This window comes from Panulirus ornatus, chromosome 32 (assembly GCF_036320965.1).
Source record: "Panulirus ornatus isolate Po-2019 chromosome 32, ASM3632096v1, whole genome shotgun sequence".
Lineage (NCBI taxonomy): Eukaryota > Metazoa > Arthropoda > Malacostraca > Decapoda > Palinuridae > Panulirus > Panulirus ornatus.
The window spans coordinates 26278292-26297496 of record NC_092255.1 but is presented as its reverse complement, the minus strand read 5'-3'; the positions used below and the strand labels follow the sequence as shown (position 1 = coordinate 26297496).

At 46.2% G+C, this 19205-nt stretch overlaps 1 long non-coding RNA gene across 1 annotated transcript; it reads left to right on the top strand.

Annotated features, from left to right (window-relative positions):
* Positions 1-13828: 13828 nt before the first annotated feature.
* LOC139759213 (uncharacterized) lies at positions 13829-18964 on the top strand. The gene is made up of 3 exons (XR_011715017.1): positions 13829-14029; positions 15476-15563; positions 16586-18964. It is a non-coding gene; the product is annotated as an uncharacterized lncRNA (long non-coding RNA).
* Positions 18965-19205: the final 241 nt, after the last annotated feature.

Here is a 19205-nt window from a genome sequence, read left to right as displayed (position 1 = left end):
CTCAACAGTCTTCCTTCAAATGCAGTGTGACCATTAACTGTAAGTATGCCTTATATTATCTCTGACTGGAGTGAAATATAAGTTATATTCTCAATGAAATAGCGAATTTTTTTATTTGTAAAGTGCAAAACTAAATAATTGAGGACAAGAGGGAGGACGTATCACCCGTTGTACAAAAACTAACAGAAATGTGGTGTGTACGACCATCGCTGGGGAGGACTGGATGTGTCCAGTGGTGCTGAGGACAACGTGACCAGTGGTGCTGAGGACAACGTGGCCAGTGGTGCTGAGGACAACGTGACCAGTGGTGCTGAGGACAACGTGACCAGTGGTGCTGAGGACAACGTGGCCCGTGGTGCTGAGGACAACGTGGCCAGTGGTGCTGAGGACAACGTGGCCAGTGGTGCTGAGGACAACGTGGCCAGTGGTGCTGATGACAACGTGGCCAGTGGTGCTGAGGACAACGTGGCCAGTGGTGCTGAGGACAACGTGGCCAGTGGTGCTGAGGACAACGTGACCAGTGGTGCTGAGGACAACGTGACCAGTGGTGCTGAGGACAACGTGGCCAGTGGTGCTGAGGACAACGTGGCCAGTGGTGCTGATGACAACGTGGCCAGTGGTGCTGAGGACAACGTGGCCAGTGGTGCTGAGGACAACGTGGCCAGTGGTGCTGAGGACAACGTGGCCAGTGGTGCTGAGGACAACGTGGCCAGTGGTGCTGAGGACAACGTGACCAGTGGTGCTGAGGACAACGTGGCCAGTGGTGCTGAGGACAACGTGGCCAGTGGTGCTGAGGACAACGTGGCCAGTGGTGCTGAGGACAACGTGGCCAGTGGTGCTGAGGACGAAGTGGCCAGTGGTGCTGATGACAACGTGGCCAGTGGTGCTGATGACAACGTGGCCAGTGGTGCTGAGGACAACGTGGCCAGTGGTGCTGATGACAACGTGGCCAGTGGTGCTGGGGACAACGTGGCCAGTGGTGCTGAGGACAACGTGGCCAGTGGTGCTGAGGACGAAGTGGCCAGTGGTGCTGGGGAGGACTGAACGTGACCAGTGGTGCTGGGGAGGACTGGACGTGACCAGTGGTGCTGAGGACAACGTGGCCAGTGGTGCTGAGGACAACGTGGCCAGTGGTGCTGAGGACAACGTGGCCAGTGGTGCTGAGGACAACGTGGCCAGTGGTGCTGAGGACAACGTGGCCAGTGGTGCTGAGGACGAAGTGGCCAGTGGTGCTGGGGAGGACTGAACGTGACCAGTGGTGCTGGGGAGGACTGGACGTGACCAGTGGTGCTGAGGACAACGTGGCCAGTGGTGCTGAGGACAACGTGGCCAGTGGTGCTGAGGACAACGTGGCCAGTGGTGCTGAGGACAACGTGGCCAGTGGTGCTGAGGACAACGTGGCCAGTGGTGCTGAGGACTGGACGTGACCAGTGGTGCTGAGGACAACGTGGCCAGTGGTGCTGAGGACAACGTGGCCAGTGGTGCTGAGGACAACGTGGCCAGTGGTGCTGAGGACGAAGTGGCCAGTGGTGCTGATGACAACGTGGCCAGTGGTGCTGAGGACAACGTGGCCAGTGGTGCTGAGGACGAAGTGGCCAGTGGTGCTGATGACAACGTGACCAGTGGTGCTGAGGACAACGTGGCCAGTGGTGCTGAGGACAACGTGGCCAGTGGTGCTGATGACAACGTGGCCAGTGGTGCTGAGGACAACGTGGCCAGTGGTGCTGAGGACAACGTGGCCAGTGGTGCTGAGGACAACGTGGCCAGTGGTGCTGAGGACAACGTGGCCAGTGGTGCTGAGGACGAAGTGGCCAGTGGTGCTGGGGAGGACTGAACGTGACCAGTGGTGTTGAAAACAACGTGGCCAGTGGTGCTGGGGAGGATGAACGTGGCCAGTGGTGCTGGGGAGGATGAACGTGGCCAGTGGTGCTGGGGAGGATGAACGTGGCCAGTGGTGCTGGGGAGGACTGAACGTGGCCAGTGGTGCTGGGGAGGACTGAATGTAACCAGTAGTGCTGAGAACAATGTGGCCAGTGGTGCTGGGAGGACTGAACGTGGCGAGTGGTGCTGGGGGGATGATGAACGTGGCCACTGGTGCTGGGGAGGACTGAACGTGGCCACTGGTGCTGAAGAGGACTGGACATGGCCTGCCAATACAGGTAGGTGGTGGAAGGAACATCATTACTTTGGAGAAGAGAATAAATTGCCTGAGGGGGAGATAATAACATGGTGCCACAAGACCAGAGGAGCGTGATGATACAAGGATAAAACAGGACCCAGGTGAGGGGAGACGGGATGGGGTGCAGAGAAGGGTTGGTGAAGAGGGACTTGTCGAGGGAGAGGGAATCTAATGCAAGCCTCCCAGGGGATGAAGGGAAGCTGATGACTTGATGTGGGTGGGAACTGTGATGGGAGGTACGTGGCCAGTCATAGGGGGAGTTTGGGTGCAGTGGCCAAGGTAAGCGGCAAGGGTCAGGCACATGGCGCGCGTGGGCAAATATGTAATAGGTCAGCACTGACAGTATATGCTACCGTGATGACGTCGCCTGTAGGTTGACGTGCACATTGCATCAGATGTTATAAAGTGACGGTAAAGTTATGGTTATGGAGGGAAGACATAACACTGTCACGTAAGACAGTAAGGTTTCGAGAGGGAGAACATTCTACTGCTATAGATATATTCACGGTTTATTGAGCAAATCTCTTTATACGAACAGGTGAAGGAGATGAAGATTGGTTTTGTGATTACCAGGACAGACTTGCAAGTTCCACAGTGGGCGGGTGGATGAGGCAGGACTGCCGCCCCTGTGGGTGGTGAGGGCGGCTGGATGAGGGCTGGACTGGAGGTTCGCCTGGATTCCCGTGGAAGGTGAGGACGCAGGCAGAGGCAGTGAGTGAGACTCTCCACGAACCTGGAGAGATAAGAAAGGTGTGATGCTTGCAGTGTACTGGGGGTAGTACGTGGGAGGCAGACAGAAGTAAGGGAGTATGAGGGAGATGGAAATAAACAAGGAAGTAAAAATGACCCTGTGGCAGGGAGGAAGCAGAAATAAGAATGTGGGAAGGAGGAAAAATTAGGTATGTGGGAGGGAGACGGAAGTGAGAGAGAAATGTGTATGCAGCTCTGGCTGTTTCTGTGGTTACTAGGGACTGCGCTGGAAGGATAATCTGGTCAAAAACTTCATCAGAACTGATTAAGTTAAAAGTTTGTTGATGACTTGTGGAGTTGTAGATGATAACTGGTTACTTTGCTGACCTGGGCTGTGTGACAGGTGTGTAGGTAGTATGGAGTAGAGGGGAAGGGGTGGTGGTGTTGCTGGCTTACAGCAGTTCCAGATATACAGATGATGATTCACTAGTTAGTCAACTTAATGTTTTCATTTACCCATTTTAGAGACCTAAAATCTAACCATAGTTTAGGCAGACGTACCTGTTGTTTGGATCAAATATAATGAAGCATTTTATGTGAAAGGTTATGATGGTTTTTATTTTGGATATTAAATGGAAAAAGAAGAAAAACTCTGCTCGTTGTAGGAAGGGCCCGTCCCCAGGTGTGGGTGTGGGACGGCCGCCAGGCTCTCCACTGAAAATGTTGCAGAAAATTCACACACTTGGAAATAATAGTTGGATTTTACGCGCCATAACCACTTCTCAGATCTGGAAATGGCCCCAGTTCCTAGATTGTATTGTAAGACCTGCGGGATCTAGGAGGAAAATGGGAGGAGAGAGAGAGAGAGAGGCCGGTAAGGAATAACTGTGATTAAAGGCCACTTTGCAAAGCAGGCTGGGGACATGGTTCCGAAGGGAAGCACATAAGGCCCGCTAGACGATTATATACTGAAGGAGTGACGACCTAACAGCTCCTGACCAGCCAGGGTGCTGACGACAATGGGAAGATAATGACTCCATGACTCCAGAAGTTAAGGTTAAAACTGAACCTTAGATACACGGAGAACATCAGCAGGTGATGTTAGTGAATGATATGATGGTTATATGATAGGACATACCATGATATGTTGCCAATATAACATTAGATACCATGACATATTGGTCATATAACAGTAGATACCATGATATATTGGTGGTATAAAAGTAGATACAATGATATATTGGTAGTGTAAAAGTAGATAGAATCGCATATTGGTAATATAACACTAGATATAATGATATATTGGTAATATAACCGTAGATATAATGATATATCGGTAATATAACAGAAGATAGAATACTATATTGGAAATATAACAGTAGATACAATGATATATTGGTTATATAACAATAGATATAATACATTAGTAATATGACAGTAGATACAATGATAGATTCGTAATATAACGTAGATACAATGATATATTGGTAATATAACTAGATATAATGATATATTGGTAATATAACAGTAGATACAATGATATATTGGAAATATAGCAGTAGATACAATGATGCATTGGTAATATAACAGTGGAGAGAATGATATATTGGTAATATAACAGTAGATACTATGATATATTGGGAATATAACATTATATATTATGATATATTGGTAACATAACAGCACATACCATGATATATTGCTAATATAACAGTACATACCATGATATACTGGTAATATAACAGTACATACCATGATACACTGGTAATATAACAGTACATACCATGATATACTGGTGATATAACAGTACATACCATAATATACTGGTGATATAACAGTGCATACCATGATAATATGTGTGGAAGTCAAGAACGTTATCTTGGGAAGCAAAAATGGTTATGTTTGAAGGAATAGTGGTTCCAACAATCTTATATGGTTGTGAGGGGTGGGCTATAGATAGAGTTGTGCGGAGGGTGGATGTGCTGGAAATGAGATGTTTGAGGACAATATGTGGTGTGAGGTGGTTTGATCGAGTAAGTAATGAAAGGGTAAGAGAGATGTGTGGTAATAAAAAGAGTGTGGTCGAGAGAGCAGAGGAGGCTGTTTTGAAATGGTTTGGTCACATGGAAAGAATGAGTGAGGAAAGATTGACAGAGAGGATATATGTGTCAGAGGTGGAGGGAACGAGAAGTGGGAGACCAAATTGGAGGTGGAAAGATGGAGTGAAAAAGATTTTGAGCAATAGGGGCCTGAACATGCAGGAGGGTGAAAGGCATGCAAGGAATAGAGTGAATTGGAACGATGTGGTATACCGGGGTTGACGTGCTGTCAATGAATGGATTAAGCAAGGGCGTGCGAAGCGTCTGGGATAAAGCATGGAAAGTAGTAGTAGGAGTATAAGAAAGACACGAGATGGAACTCCCCAAACCAGGTAAAGCGCTCATTGTTGTATATCAGCATTCTCGCTTTCTAAATGTCAAGTTTTACTGCCATCCTCCTCCCCCACTGTGATATACAAGCACGCGACCAGAGGGAGGCAGTAAAAGGGCAGCAGCACAAAAACTTAAGGATTGTAATAATTAGGGACATTCCCTGAACACAGTGGCGCATTCCCATGGGTTTTTTACTGTCCGGGAGAACGCGCTAATGGGTTAGGCTACAGCTTTCTTGAAATTACACCTAAGAAAACTATCATATATATATATATATATATATATATATATATATATATATATATATATATATATATATATATATATAAACCTTTAGTTAGACTTCTTTAAGGTAATGTTTGTGGATGATGGTGCGGCTGTACAGAGCGGGGGTGGCTTCCGCCGCCATACGTTAGCTGGCTTTTTCCTGAATAGAATATAAAATAAGTGTCGGGCAGACCCACCCTGCAACGCTTGGGAAACAGTACACAGAAAATGGCTTCGAACAAAAACTGTGTAACACAAGTTTTCTCATATTCTTCGGCTGAGAAAACCTACTTGTTGAAGCCTCTGAATTGCAAGTTAACGTCGAGAAACCTACAAACGGAACTCGATCTTGCGTTCTGTGTTGCCAGCAGTAGCGATCATGACTGGCCTCTTGGAAATGGTTCGTGCACTGAGAGACTACAATGATCACATGGGGCTGTATTGTCGTATATTCGTTACTTCATGAGAATCAAATCAACAAAGAGGAATGAACCATGCAAAATTGAGTTGAGAATTTGCTGTCCTGCGACGGTAGCCCTGATAACCACCGTTCTCGTACAGTAAAGACTGATCATCATCACCCAGACCAAGTGTACAGCTACTTAGGCAGCTTCGTGTACACACAGCCTTATAGTGACCTGTAAGGTTAAGGCAAAGGCCAGGCCCTCGCACGCAAGGGTCGTACCGTCGTGTTGAAGACAAACTGATTAACCTGTAGGATCTCTATGGTAATCATCAATGTTACAAACCTAGTTTACGATGACCAGAGAAAGAAAAAAATGATGATTGCTTCAGGGTCTGAAATTCATTATCAACAGTCAAGAACTTTTATTGTGCAAGAAAAACGAAGTTTGTAATCCATCATCTGTACAAAATGTAAATGATATTGTAAATAGTGGGAGTGGATTCTTGTTGCACCTCCTTCAACAAAGGCTAGATCACTCTTGGCATATTTGTACAAATTACTGACGTGTGTTTTAAAAACATCATAACCTACCCACTGAATGTAACCTAGACTATTTCAGTTTTTTGTAACGGAACCAAGATAAATCATTTGAAAGGTACAGCACTGTATTCATGATGCGATTCGGTGATACTATGATTAAAGCCAGTGTAACCAACGGTGACAGTCGACCAGTGAATTAAAGGTTAGAAAAATGACTCATGATGATGATGATGATGATGATGATGTCAGGTTGTAAAATGAAACACTTGCTAGATTCTGGCTGTTGTTCAAGAGGTGTCCCTGGGCCCAGGTCCTGGCGGGTCACACACCATACTGTTGGTCGGTGACACTGGTTCTGACAATGTCGGTACAGGACCTGTCCTGCAAGATATCTGCATACATACACCAAGCCCAGACCTAACGCAACGTAAGCACAGAAACTAACGAAGCCTAAACTCAACTGCCTGTTTTAAGCCTAACCTAATGACCCAACTGTACTTGTTCTAACCATATAATCTAATCTAACTTCAACGTGACATCCTAACCTAACCTCTCACGATGCTGACTGAAGCCTCCACCCATCCTTCCGTTGACTGTATACCGTCTTCCTCGTCCAAGGTCCGCTGGTCATCTGTGCCTCAGGGAAGAAAATGTCTCCTGTGACAACACAAAGGACAAAGCGAAATACATGCACAAGATTTTCATAGGTGGAGGGAGGCCAGTCCAAGATGGTTGTGGTTTAACGCTACTCTTGTGATGTTAGGAAGGTTAGCAAGCAAGCATCGTCCTACTGCAAGACCAATATCTCGTGACTCTCAGCCAGATTGGATAAAGATGAAATACGAGGCAGCACTTAAATATATTTGTAACCGCCCGGAATATATTTTCCACAGAAATATGACTTTATCTCTCGTAATGGCAACGGTAGCCGCCAGAGAAAGAGCACATTAGAGCACAACTACCGCCTAGAATATAGACAAAAATTGCCTGCATCGAAATGCGAGAGGCTTTGAGAGCAGTCATATGTTTCTGATAAACGGAATCTTAATTTCACATTTTGTTAGATTTTTAGAAGCCAGATTGATCATTTGGTGTCACCACTACCAAAGACCCAAGAGTCTTTGACCAATACTTTCACGTACCAGATTGCTTTACATGTCTGAGTCACTAAACTCATCTCTTGCTGGTGTCCTGAAGTTTCGTGAAGATGCAGGATTTTTACTATCTTTCCAAATGCAGATATATTGTGGTCACCTTGGTAGAGAAGGGAGGCAGCGAAAGGCAAGCAGAGGCCGGCGGGAACAAGGATAAGAACCATTTGCTATGCGGGGTACGGTCGGCGCCTGCTTGAGATTCAGCTTGACGGAGACGGTAAACATGGAAGGTAGCACCTCAGACCCCAGGTGCCAGGACGCGGGACCACGCCAGCTGTTGTGGGGCGACCACACGGGTGCGGTGGGTAGCAGCGGTCAGGAGGATGTCACTTTGATAAAATGACACGCTTCTGACGGGTCATCTTCAACTTGCAATTTCTGGCATCTTGCTGGTCGTGAAGATGGGACCCTTGTTTCCTTACCCTTATATATGATGTCTTGACGGATGTGCCCACTTCATGGAATCAAGTCGACTACTCTACCATTGGTATCAACGTTGACAACAGTTTTCCCAAACATATTGTCCTTCAGAACGTCTGAACAGCTTGCAGAACTGGACCAACACCAGTATCATCAACTACGCTCAGATCGGTCATACCCGTCAGCCTCATTATCAACCCCGCACCAAACCTCATCTTAGGCTCCGGGTCGTTTAGTTACTCTGTCACCGAGGACGATTAACTAAACGGGAAAGACGCCATTGCCTTCATTAGATCATCAATTGTCATTACAATCTTTGTAGACCCGAGACACTTGGACGCTCGTGCTCAAGCACATATACACAACTTTCATCCCTGCCTGACTGACCTCTGCCTCCCCTGCCTGGTCCTCCTCCCTCACTCAGCAAGGACGACTAGAAAAGACATACATGTAAGGCCATGTAAGATCACCCACAGTTCCTTTTGAACTGCTAGTCAAGCTTGAGGCGCTCACCACGCCGGTCTTCCCGATTCTCTTCATCTATCAAGTAAACCTCCTGCTAACAGATATCCCTCATCTATGAGGTGCACTTCAGCGCCACTACCGCATCGAGCCCATCCAAGCTGACACAGGCCATTACATGAGCATCCCTAGCCTACTTATCGTGCAATACATCAATAATTATATGATCAGTAGACTGGGCGTGGCAGCCGGTCCACAGTCCACCCACCTGTTCATCCTCACATTGGGGCTGTTCGATAAAATGGGTACCTGCATAAGGTCAAGACAACGAGGCAACACAAGTGTAAAACTCCCGGGAACATACATACAGTAATTACACACGCACACACATCTATCATTGTCTCTCCATGAGAAAACAGAAGAATATGCTTAAGTCATTTTAGAAAGAATGTAAATACCCCATAAGGATTTCTTGTAAATTTTTGCTTATTCCAAGATAAATGAGTGTGTAAACTTTTATGAGCGCAGGACACACTCGTAAATCATGGAGACTCATAACTCACAGCAACACGGGACGGACGTATTTTCCTTTCTTGCTTTACATTACAAAAGTGTCTGTTTCCCAACTTTTCTTCCAGACCTTCTCGTCCAGAGCTAAGGTATCTGTCGGTCGGTTATAGTGGTATTATGTCTGCCTGAACGTTCATAGTCTAACTGGTCTTTGGGTCATGTCATATGACACTAAGAAGCAATGGTGTCATGCTTGAGTGGTCTTTGGAAGATATTACTTGACTGAGAAGCAATGTTGTCACACTCAAGTGGTTCCTGGAAGATGTATGGCACACTTGGGCTGTGCTCAAGGTGACCATGGAACACAAGACCAAGGCAATCTTACCCTGGCCAAGTGACTGACAGAACCTGATGACGTGCAGCGTCTGACACACACACACACACACACACACACACGGTGTTCCTCCGTCTGGATCATCGTCTCGCATTATAGGAGGTGAGGAGCCTCTCTGGCTCAATATAAGAATAACTACGTACGAATAGACGGATGAGACACAGGCAGAGAGAGAGAGAGAGAGAGAGAGAGAGAGAGAGAGAGAGAACACTTGTGAAACTTGGCGGAAAGGCAGGGCCAGCGCGGAGCGCTCACCGCATAAAGAGACATCACATGTTACTTGTCATATGGAGAGGTTTTATGGTTGTGGACTGAATGTCAGCAGCCTGCGTGTGGGTGAGGCAGAAAGACAGCAACGTGGACCAAAGGAGTGACAATTGACGGCTAGCGAGGTGTTGGCTGACCGCGCTGCCGTCGTCACTAAGTAACCCTCGCAGTACCCAAGCAGGAAGTACCATGCTGGCAGATCATCATCACCAGCACGTTACTCTGCCACCAAGCATCTCCTCCCATAAACCAGTGACACGTTAAGTAGCCAAGATATATCAGTATGTAGCTCACCCATGTGATGGTAGTATGGCTTCCTCTCCTGCTCTACAAACATAAGATAAACAGTCGAGCATTGCCGGGCTCTGAAGTGAAGGCTCTCTCGTACGGTAGTCTGCTCTCGTGGCACAAAGTCAGAGGAACTGGCGAGGGAAGTTAAAAATCCAACACATGATTTGTTTGTATTATAATGAGTCTGGCACACAAGCTGTTGAAATTTTGGTAAGATAAAAAAAAAAAAAAATAGCGTGTCAGGACATATTGGATTTTTTTGAGTAAGATACGGATGTATATTTTGGTCACTTGATAGTAATGACCAGAAGCGCGAGGGTCAACAGGTGTCAGTCATTATATAAGGCAAGTTGCTAGCCAGGGTTCGAACCCACAAGCCAAGGTTCTGGTCCACGAGCCAGGGTTCGAACCCTTGTCCCAGAGTTTCCAATCTCTTAATAAAAGTTTCAGCCATCTCATCGCAACTTACTGTTCCCCAAAAAACCACGGCCTGTCGGTGGCTGGCCAGGCTGGTGGCTGGCAAGGCGTACCAACCTTAGTCCTGGGACACAAGCTCATTCTCCTGGTACACTGTCCCGGGACATCGACTTGTACCTCAGTGTATATATGTATATAAATGTACGTACACACACAGTAAAGCTTTAAAAATGTTAGCCTGACGAAAACTAGTTTGAACTGGGGATGTAAACCTCTTGAGTTGGACGATACGACCCTTGACCAGTGAGGGTCAGGTCAGAGGGCAGCAGATCACCATGGTCAGTGGTGGACCACAGTTCTGAAGGGTTGGGTGAAGCGTCGTGTTCAGGAACATGTGGAACAAGAAGGTTGTAACCCTCGCTCGCCAGCCCTCAGGTCAGTATGAAGTGTGCTTTAGGAAGGAAAAGAAGTCGTGTGAGAGGAGTACGCTGGTGGGGGCCAGGCAGGCCGGATGAAGTGTGGGATCATGAAATATGCAGACAGGGATCGGCCGTCGGCGGCAACAGGTGATTCTCTCTCTCTCTCTCTCTCTCTCTCTCTCTCTCTCTCTCTCTCTCTCTCTCTCTCTCTCTCTCTCTCTCTCTCTCTCTCAGGGAGAAAGTGGGGAAATGTTGTGTAAAGACGAAGGCTCAATGCCAGGCTAAGGCAAGGAGAATTTCTAACATACAAAACTAAACATATCTTCAAAGAATAGCACGTCGTAGGTCCGGCCTGGAGGACGCTCGCTTGCTGCCGGGAAAACGTCTCATACAGCAGCCGTTGAAGTATCGTTCACTGGTCTTATCAAAACAAAGAAGACTTTGTTGACTCTAAAACTGATGATGGGAGAAAGTGTACAACAAACGCCAGCACCTCTGCAGGTGAAGCCAACAGACGAGGTTGGCTCGAGGATGCATTTGGGTTTGAACCAGGACCTGGGTATTGAAACGGGGGTCGGAAATCAATACCCCGGAAGAAGATTTTAATATCTTGATCTTTAAAGTTATGAAGATTTTTGAGAAAGATGAAATGGATGTATCCCGGTATTGCTATCGACCAGTTCTCTGGCACACTGGTCGACTTGGAGAGAGAACCATAGACTGGTCGTGTGGGAGAAAACCATGGTGGAAGGCTAGTGTTCACCTTTATGCCAGGATCAGCTGTACTTGTGGCTGACATATTGATAGTTATGGCGTCATGCATGACGTACGTGTTGTTCAGGGGTATGACGTCATGCATGACGCAGAGGCTGATGAGAGACATGATATCGTGTGTGACATGACAGATAGGAACGCCTTGCTCTCCCCTTCAGACAACCTCGTGAGGGACAAGTCTCAGAATGTTGGCTTTCGTGTGATAACCTTTATAAGATGATAATGTTCTAAGAAAGTACAGGACACTGGATGATGACAACACAGTAAGTGCTGTGTTACCCTGACAACACCTGGGCTCACGTGGGTCAGTGTGTTACCCTGACAACACCTGGGCTCACGTGGGTCAGTGTGTTACCCTGACAACACCTGGGCTCACGTGGGTCAGTGTGTTACCCTGACAACATCTGGGCTCACGTGGGTCAGTGTGTTACCCTGACAACACCTGGACTTACGTGGGTCAGTGTGTTACCCTGACAACACCTGGGCTCACGTGGGTCAGTGTGTTACCCTGACAACACCTGGACTTACGTGGGTCAGTGTGTTACCCTGACAACACCTGGACTTACGTGGGTCAGTGTTAACATAACAGAGCTCAGACGAAACTTAACAGTCTCGTCTTCCGTTGAAAGTGATCGTTGAGTTAGTATATCATTGCCTGCAGCAGACAGCAAGTTTCATCTAAGATCATCACTGGTCGGCAAATGTGGCAGGCGAGTCTGTGTTTATGGATCCCCTGACCACGGCGGTGACGTACAGCCCCCTGTCAACTAACATGGCGGGAATACGCCTGGCTTGCGGTAATTAGTGAAACTAGGGTGTGCCAGGTGTGGTGCCTTAGCACTATGACCTCCATTTCCTCATTTAAGTCCTTTGAACTGATTAGATGCCAACACTTTAGTATGAGACTTGGGTTACCTCCTCCTCGCTATCAGTTTAGGTGTCATGTTGGCTCGCTCGTCAGGGGTTGAGGCTGTGTGTGTGTGTGTGTGGGGGGGGGGGGGGGGTCAGGTAGGTTCATGTTGGATTCCCAGATGTACCTGCACTGAGGCAGTAATGTGCTATACGCTACAGTTAAGGGAAAGAGCAACAAAAAGATCCTGAGAATATGCGAGGTGTAAATTGATCGTAAGTGAAGCAATTTATATATTCACCTTCATTATTCATCTCGTTTAATGACTGTGTAATTACTTTAATGAAATTATTCAACTACGTAACTTGATCACGTAGAAAAGATGATTGCAATGGTTAGTCATACGCGTCCTTAATGGTCAATCTAACGAGTTCTTACCAAGACAGTCAGTAGCTGAATTGTGAAGCAACTGTTTGTAATAGACGTATAAATTACTCCAAGGAACTCAAATGTTTAAATACATTTTAAACTTATCATTGTTCTTTTCATACCGGCATTATGTCTTTTTCAATTCACTTCAAGGATGCTAACGACAAGCTTCTGGCAACGTTATCGGTAATCACCACTAAAACTAGATTGTTCACGTTTTGCCGCTCAAGAAGTTTGAGTTAAATACACAAGAATGTTTAGTTAGATGCTTTTGAGTGTATATAATGCAACTGGAAATGTGTACTAATACAAATTATATAAAAAAAAATGTAAGGGAGATAAAGAACACTACCTTATATATTAATAAAATTATCAGTTCTGTTTACATAGTTTAGGCATTCGTGATTATGTTGGTAGCCCTGCATTATTCTTATAAAGTAACAAAATAAGGTACTAATATTGTTCTTTCAAGACTAAAATAGATTCTGTTTTACATATGAAAAGTTGATGCACTCCACAGCATTGTATGTTGAAAAATTATGTCGCGTTCAATATGAGCTGTTTGAACGGATTTGGCGCAATTGTCCATGTTCGAAAGCCTGTAATAATAGTTTTTCACGAAAATAAAAATGTATCAATCGTCATCAAGTATTTTCCCAAGTATGACACTCAGTACTGCCTTAAATGCCTTGTACTTTTAGAGGAACGTAATCAATATTTGGATAAAAACAAAGACAAAAATTGTCATTCAAGTCATGACAGGACAATGAAACAATGCTTCAAGATGGACTTAATCTTGATTCGGTTTATAAACGGATAAGTTCAAAGTACAGGATTGTGCCTACATTTGGTTAAGCAATTCTGAATGCATCAGTTGATAATAGAAATTATCTTTTAGTGTAAAACAATACCACTTGTATCTAAACTTGACTTTTTTGAAAGTATGAATAAAAAGCGGGGCAGACAAATGACGTCATGCTTAGCGGAAAAGTTGGCGAGCATGTGTCACGTGACGTCGGTCGCCCGGTCATTCCGGCTCTGACGTCTTTTTGATGCAGGTGTGCGGGATGACATGTGTCGACAAATGTGCGTTATGATGTGCTGTAGGTCTTTATGAAGAAAGAAGAGGTAAGCGTATGACATCACTTGTATATCTCTGTAAGATTATTGCTTAGAAATTAAAATTTATTAAGAGATTAAGTGGGAATTACGATGATTTGGTTTGCCGGTTTCATCTTTGCTACATTTTTCAGCTAGGTAACCAGTAGTAAGAACTTTGTTAACCATCATCAGTTGTAAGCGTAAATATATTGATGAAACTAAAGAGAAAATGTGACAAGATGATGCTTGTACTGTAGTAGCGGATTGGTAGGCCGGGTGCTTTTTTCATTTTGAGCTGAAATCAGTCGATCGGATATTTCATACAGAAGTACTTTGTCATTCAAGATATGTTCCAAGATTTTGTAAATTTCCCTTTGAACAGTAAAGTCCATTTTGATATAGATTACCTTAAGTGGTTGTTATACCTTTCGGCAAAATTACCTCTGATCCACTGGTGCTGATCACAATTTCGATAGTTTGTCGGCATCAGGGAATTAACGTTGTTGCCGACTAGGCACCAGTTGGTCAAACGCCTTTATGCTGGCAGGTGGACGGACACCAGTGAGTTATCTCGTGAAACACGCAGTAAGGCAGTCATGTAATCAAACTGGACACATTTGCTGAGGAGTTGGCGGCATTTGTTCACTTTTTGAAGTTCATCCTTTGTCTTTGCATGTACGTTTACGTAACTTGTTTAACATGTTACTAGAATGTTCCAGACATGTTCTAGAATGACGCAGATCTGAGGAGGAAGAGGCAAGTGTAAGGCCTTAACGATAAACGTAAGAATATTGCTTACAGATTGTAGTGAATTAAGATTTGACAGGGATTAGACTAATTTAGTAAAAATACGTGCATCCTTTCATTAGCATAAAACTCTTAATGTAAATTTACGGATATAGGAAACTAAGTATTCTTCAGGTTTTGGGAGAATTGGTTCAGTACCTTCGTGGTGTTGCGGTTAGCGTTACTGACTGCGAGTGCACGGTTCGCCTGGGATCAAACCTGGGTCAGGTCGTGGCAGCTGGTCCGCAGTACACCCAGCTGTTCATCCTCCTCTAGGTGGTAGTCGGTAGCACGGGTATCTGACATAAGTTGGTGTGTGTGTGTGTATAGGCATACATTCATAGCAATAAAGACATCGCACATATAAAGGTTAAGAAGACGGGGCAACACTGTGTAAAACTTCCTGTAACGAAGAAAAGTTTTCGGACGCGGCAAAGAAGGCGTATGCCGAAATGTTACTTTTATAACGACATAGCGATAACGATGTGAAATGTTACCACCACACAAGTTATTTATCCACTTAAGAAGGGTAACGTTTATGGCGAGTGAGTTCCTAGTACTCACTGAATTTCTAGTTTTAGCTTGTTTCATGGCTTTGTAGTAAATGTCAAAATGCTTTCTATATATTCTTATAACCGTGCGCATGTTTTGAAATGTTGTGTTGATGGTTTGCTCTTAATTTTCCAGGCAGTGCGGACCGCCCCTGCTACAGGACCCCCGGGTGGACCTGGGCAGGAGTGTCGGACGCCCACGCATCATCTTCCTTCAGGTTAAGGTGAGTTGACATGTTGGTCCTTCCATCCCCACCTTACCTGCTGTTGTTGGTGCTTTCTTCACCACCTGGCCTGCTGTTGGTGCTCCCTCAACCATCACCATCTGACACCCCCACTGTTTACTCATGACACCAGACACCACCACCGTTTCCTCTTGACACCTGATGCCACCACCGCCATCACCTTTTGACATCTGACACAACAATATCACATCTTGACACCAGGCACCACCACAGTATATTGACACACTAGTATCACATCTGACCACTTTAACCCACCAGCACCACCTTGATGCTAGAAACTACCACAGTCATGTCTCGCCACCAGACCACCTTCACTTCATGACACCGACCACCACCCTGCGCACTTGATATCGCTACCACCTTATGACGTCTTACATCACCACGAAATCAGCCCACAATCTCATGAGACACTCGCCGTGTCTTTATACATGGCACCACCCTTGAGTTATCACCACCACTCGACACATGACACTGCCGCCTATTAGCATTTGACACCACCACTACTATTACTTGACACCTTACACAGCACCAGTATTATGTGACACCTGACACAGCACCACTGCTTTTTGATACATGACACTACCATCACCTTGTTGAAACAGTCATGACACCACAACCACCACTTCTTAACACTGCCTCTGTGAACGTTTCACAACCGCTCTGGTGTTGAAGATGTGTAAATAATTATGGCATTTAACATTATTGTTGAATTGTATGTATGAATATTAACCCTTTAAGAACGACTGACCTTGAACGACGCTTATGACGCTTGAGCGTAACTGTACCGCCCTTGAGCATAAGAGTACGACCATCGAGCACGACGAGACAATTTTTGGGGACGATTTCGTTTTGCCTTTGGCCTGACCCTTGAGCTCAGCCGGTGCCATCATACCTAAGGGTTGTACTTTCGTGCTCAGGACTCGTGCCATATTGCTCAGGGGGTAAGAAATGTACACCAGTGTTGGGGAATTGTAAGTCTCATGTTCGTCTTTGTATTACAGGTAAGTGATGTTTAACAGCTCGTCGTGGGACACCATCGCCACACACCGCTTCACTACGCTCCACAAAAGGTACGTTCATTATTTTTTTTTTTCGTTTCGTTCTTATGAGGATGGACACCAGTCTCATGTTACCTATAACCAGTTATAGGTCAGTGTCCAGGTGAAAGTCAGACTCTTATCCAGAATGGTTTCCATTGGAAAGTCAAAAACCTAAAGAGGTGAAACTTAAAAATTTTAATTTTATATGTTATTTTTTGCCAAAACTTTCCCTTCGTTAAACGCTTCAGTCCCCTTACTTGAAGGTGTTATAACCCTCAATTAATGGGCGTCAAAGTGTTGCTGTTATTGGGCGTCATTGCCTTCATATTGATTAATGGGCGTCAGAACCTTGTAGGCGTGGGAACAAACCGTCTAACGTTCCTGTAGGCGTGGGAACATACCGTCTAACGTTCCTGAAGGCGTGGGAACATACCGTCTAACGTTCCTGAAGGCGTGGGAACATACCGTCTAACGTTCCTGAAGGCGTGGGAACAAACCGTCTAGCATTTCTTTAGGCGTGGGAACAAACCCCGTCTAGCATTTCTTAAGGCGTGGGAACAAACCGTCTAACGATTCTGTAGGCGTGGGAACAAACCGTCTAACGTTCCTGTAGGCGTGGGAACAAACCGTCTAACGTTCCTGAAGGCGTGGGAACAAACCGTCTAGCATTTCTTTAGGCGTGGGAACAAACCCCGTCTAGCATTTCTTAAGGCGTGGGAACAAACCGTCTAACGATTCTGTAGGCGTGGGAACAAACCGTCTAACGATTCTGTAGGCGTGGGAACAAACCGTCTAACGTTCCTGTAGGCGTGGAAACAAACCGTCAAACGTTCCTGTAGGCGTGGAAACAAACCGTCTAACGTTCCTGTAGGCGTGGAAACAAACCGTCTAACGTTCCTGTAGGCGTGGGAACAAGCCCCGTCTAACATTTCTTTAGGCGTGGGAAGAAACCGTTTGATTATGTAAGCGTGGGAACAAACCGTCTAACGTTCCTGTAGGCGTGGGAACGAACCCCGTTTAACGATTCTGTAGACGTGGGAACAAAACCTGTCTAACGTTCCTGTAGGCGTGGGAGTAATCTCCATCTAACGTTCCTTTAGGCGTTGGAACATAGTCTAACGTTCTTGTAGACGTGGGGACAAACCGCGTCCAACATTCCAGGAGGCGTGGGAACAAACCCCGTCTAACGTTACTGTAGGAGTTAGAATAAACCGTATAACCTGTAGGCTTGGGAACAAAGTCTCGCGTGTCTGTAGGCGTGGGAACAAACGCTGTAACGATCCTGTAGGCGTGGGAACTAACCCCGTCTAACGTTACTGTAGGCGTGGGAACAAACCTCGTCTAACCATTCTGTAGGCGTTTGAATAAGCCGTTTGACGTCCCTGTAGGCGTAGGAACAAACCCCGTCTATCGTTCCTGTAGGCATGGGATGAAATGGTCTACAGTCCCCATAGGCGTGGGAACAAACCCCGTTTAACGCATTTATAGAGGTGGGTACAATCCCCGTCTAACGTCCTTGTAGGCGTGGGAACAATCCGTCTAACGTCCTATGTAGGCGTGGGAACAATCCGTCTAACGTCCATGTAGACATGAGAACAAACCGTTTAGTATACCTTTAGGCGTAGGAACAAACCCCGTTGAACGTTCATGTAGGCGTGGTAACAAAGTGTGACGTAACTGTAGGCGTGGGAACAACCCCGTCTAACGTTCCTGTAGGCGTGGGAACAACCCCGTCTAACGTTCTTGTAGGTGTAGTAACACAGTCTGACGTAACTGTAGGCGTGGGAACAAACCCCGTCTAACGTTCCTGTAGGCGTGGTAACAGACTAACGTTCCTGTAGGCATGGGAACAAACTCCGTTTAACGTTGCTGTAGGCGTGGGAACAAAGCCAGTCTAACGTTCCAGTAGGCGTGGGAAGATCGGTCTAACGTGCCTGTAGGCGTGGAAGAAAACCGTCTAACGTTCTTGTTGGCGTGGAAACAAACCACTTATAACGTTCATGTAAGCATGGGAACAAACCCCATCTAACGTTCTAGTAGGCGTGGGAACAAACCCCATCTAACGTTCTAGTAGGCGTGGGAACAAACCCCATCTAACGTTCTAGTAGGCGTGGGAACAAACCCCATCTAACGTTCAAGTAGGCGTGGGAACAAACCCCATCTAACGTTCTAGTAGGCGTGGGAACAAACCCCATCTAACGTTCCCGTAGGTATGGAAACAAACCGTGTGACTTCCCTGTAGGCGTGGGAACAAACCCCGTCTAGCGTTCATGTAGACGTGGGAACCATCCCTGTGTGGGTTGGGTGTCTTGGAGACTTGGGAACCATCCCTGTGTGGGTTGGGTGTCTTGGAGACGTGGGAACCATCCCTGTGTGGGTTGGGTGTCTTGGAGACATGGGAACCATCCCTGTGTGGGTTGGGTGTCTTGGAGACATGGGAACCATCCCTGTGTGGGTTGGGTGTCTTGGAGACATGGGAACCATCCCTGTGTGGGTTGGGTGTCTTGGAGACATGGGAACCATCCCTGTGTGGGTTGGGTGTCTTGGAGACTTGGGAACCATCCCTGTGTGGGTTGGGTGT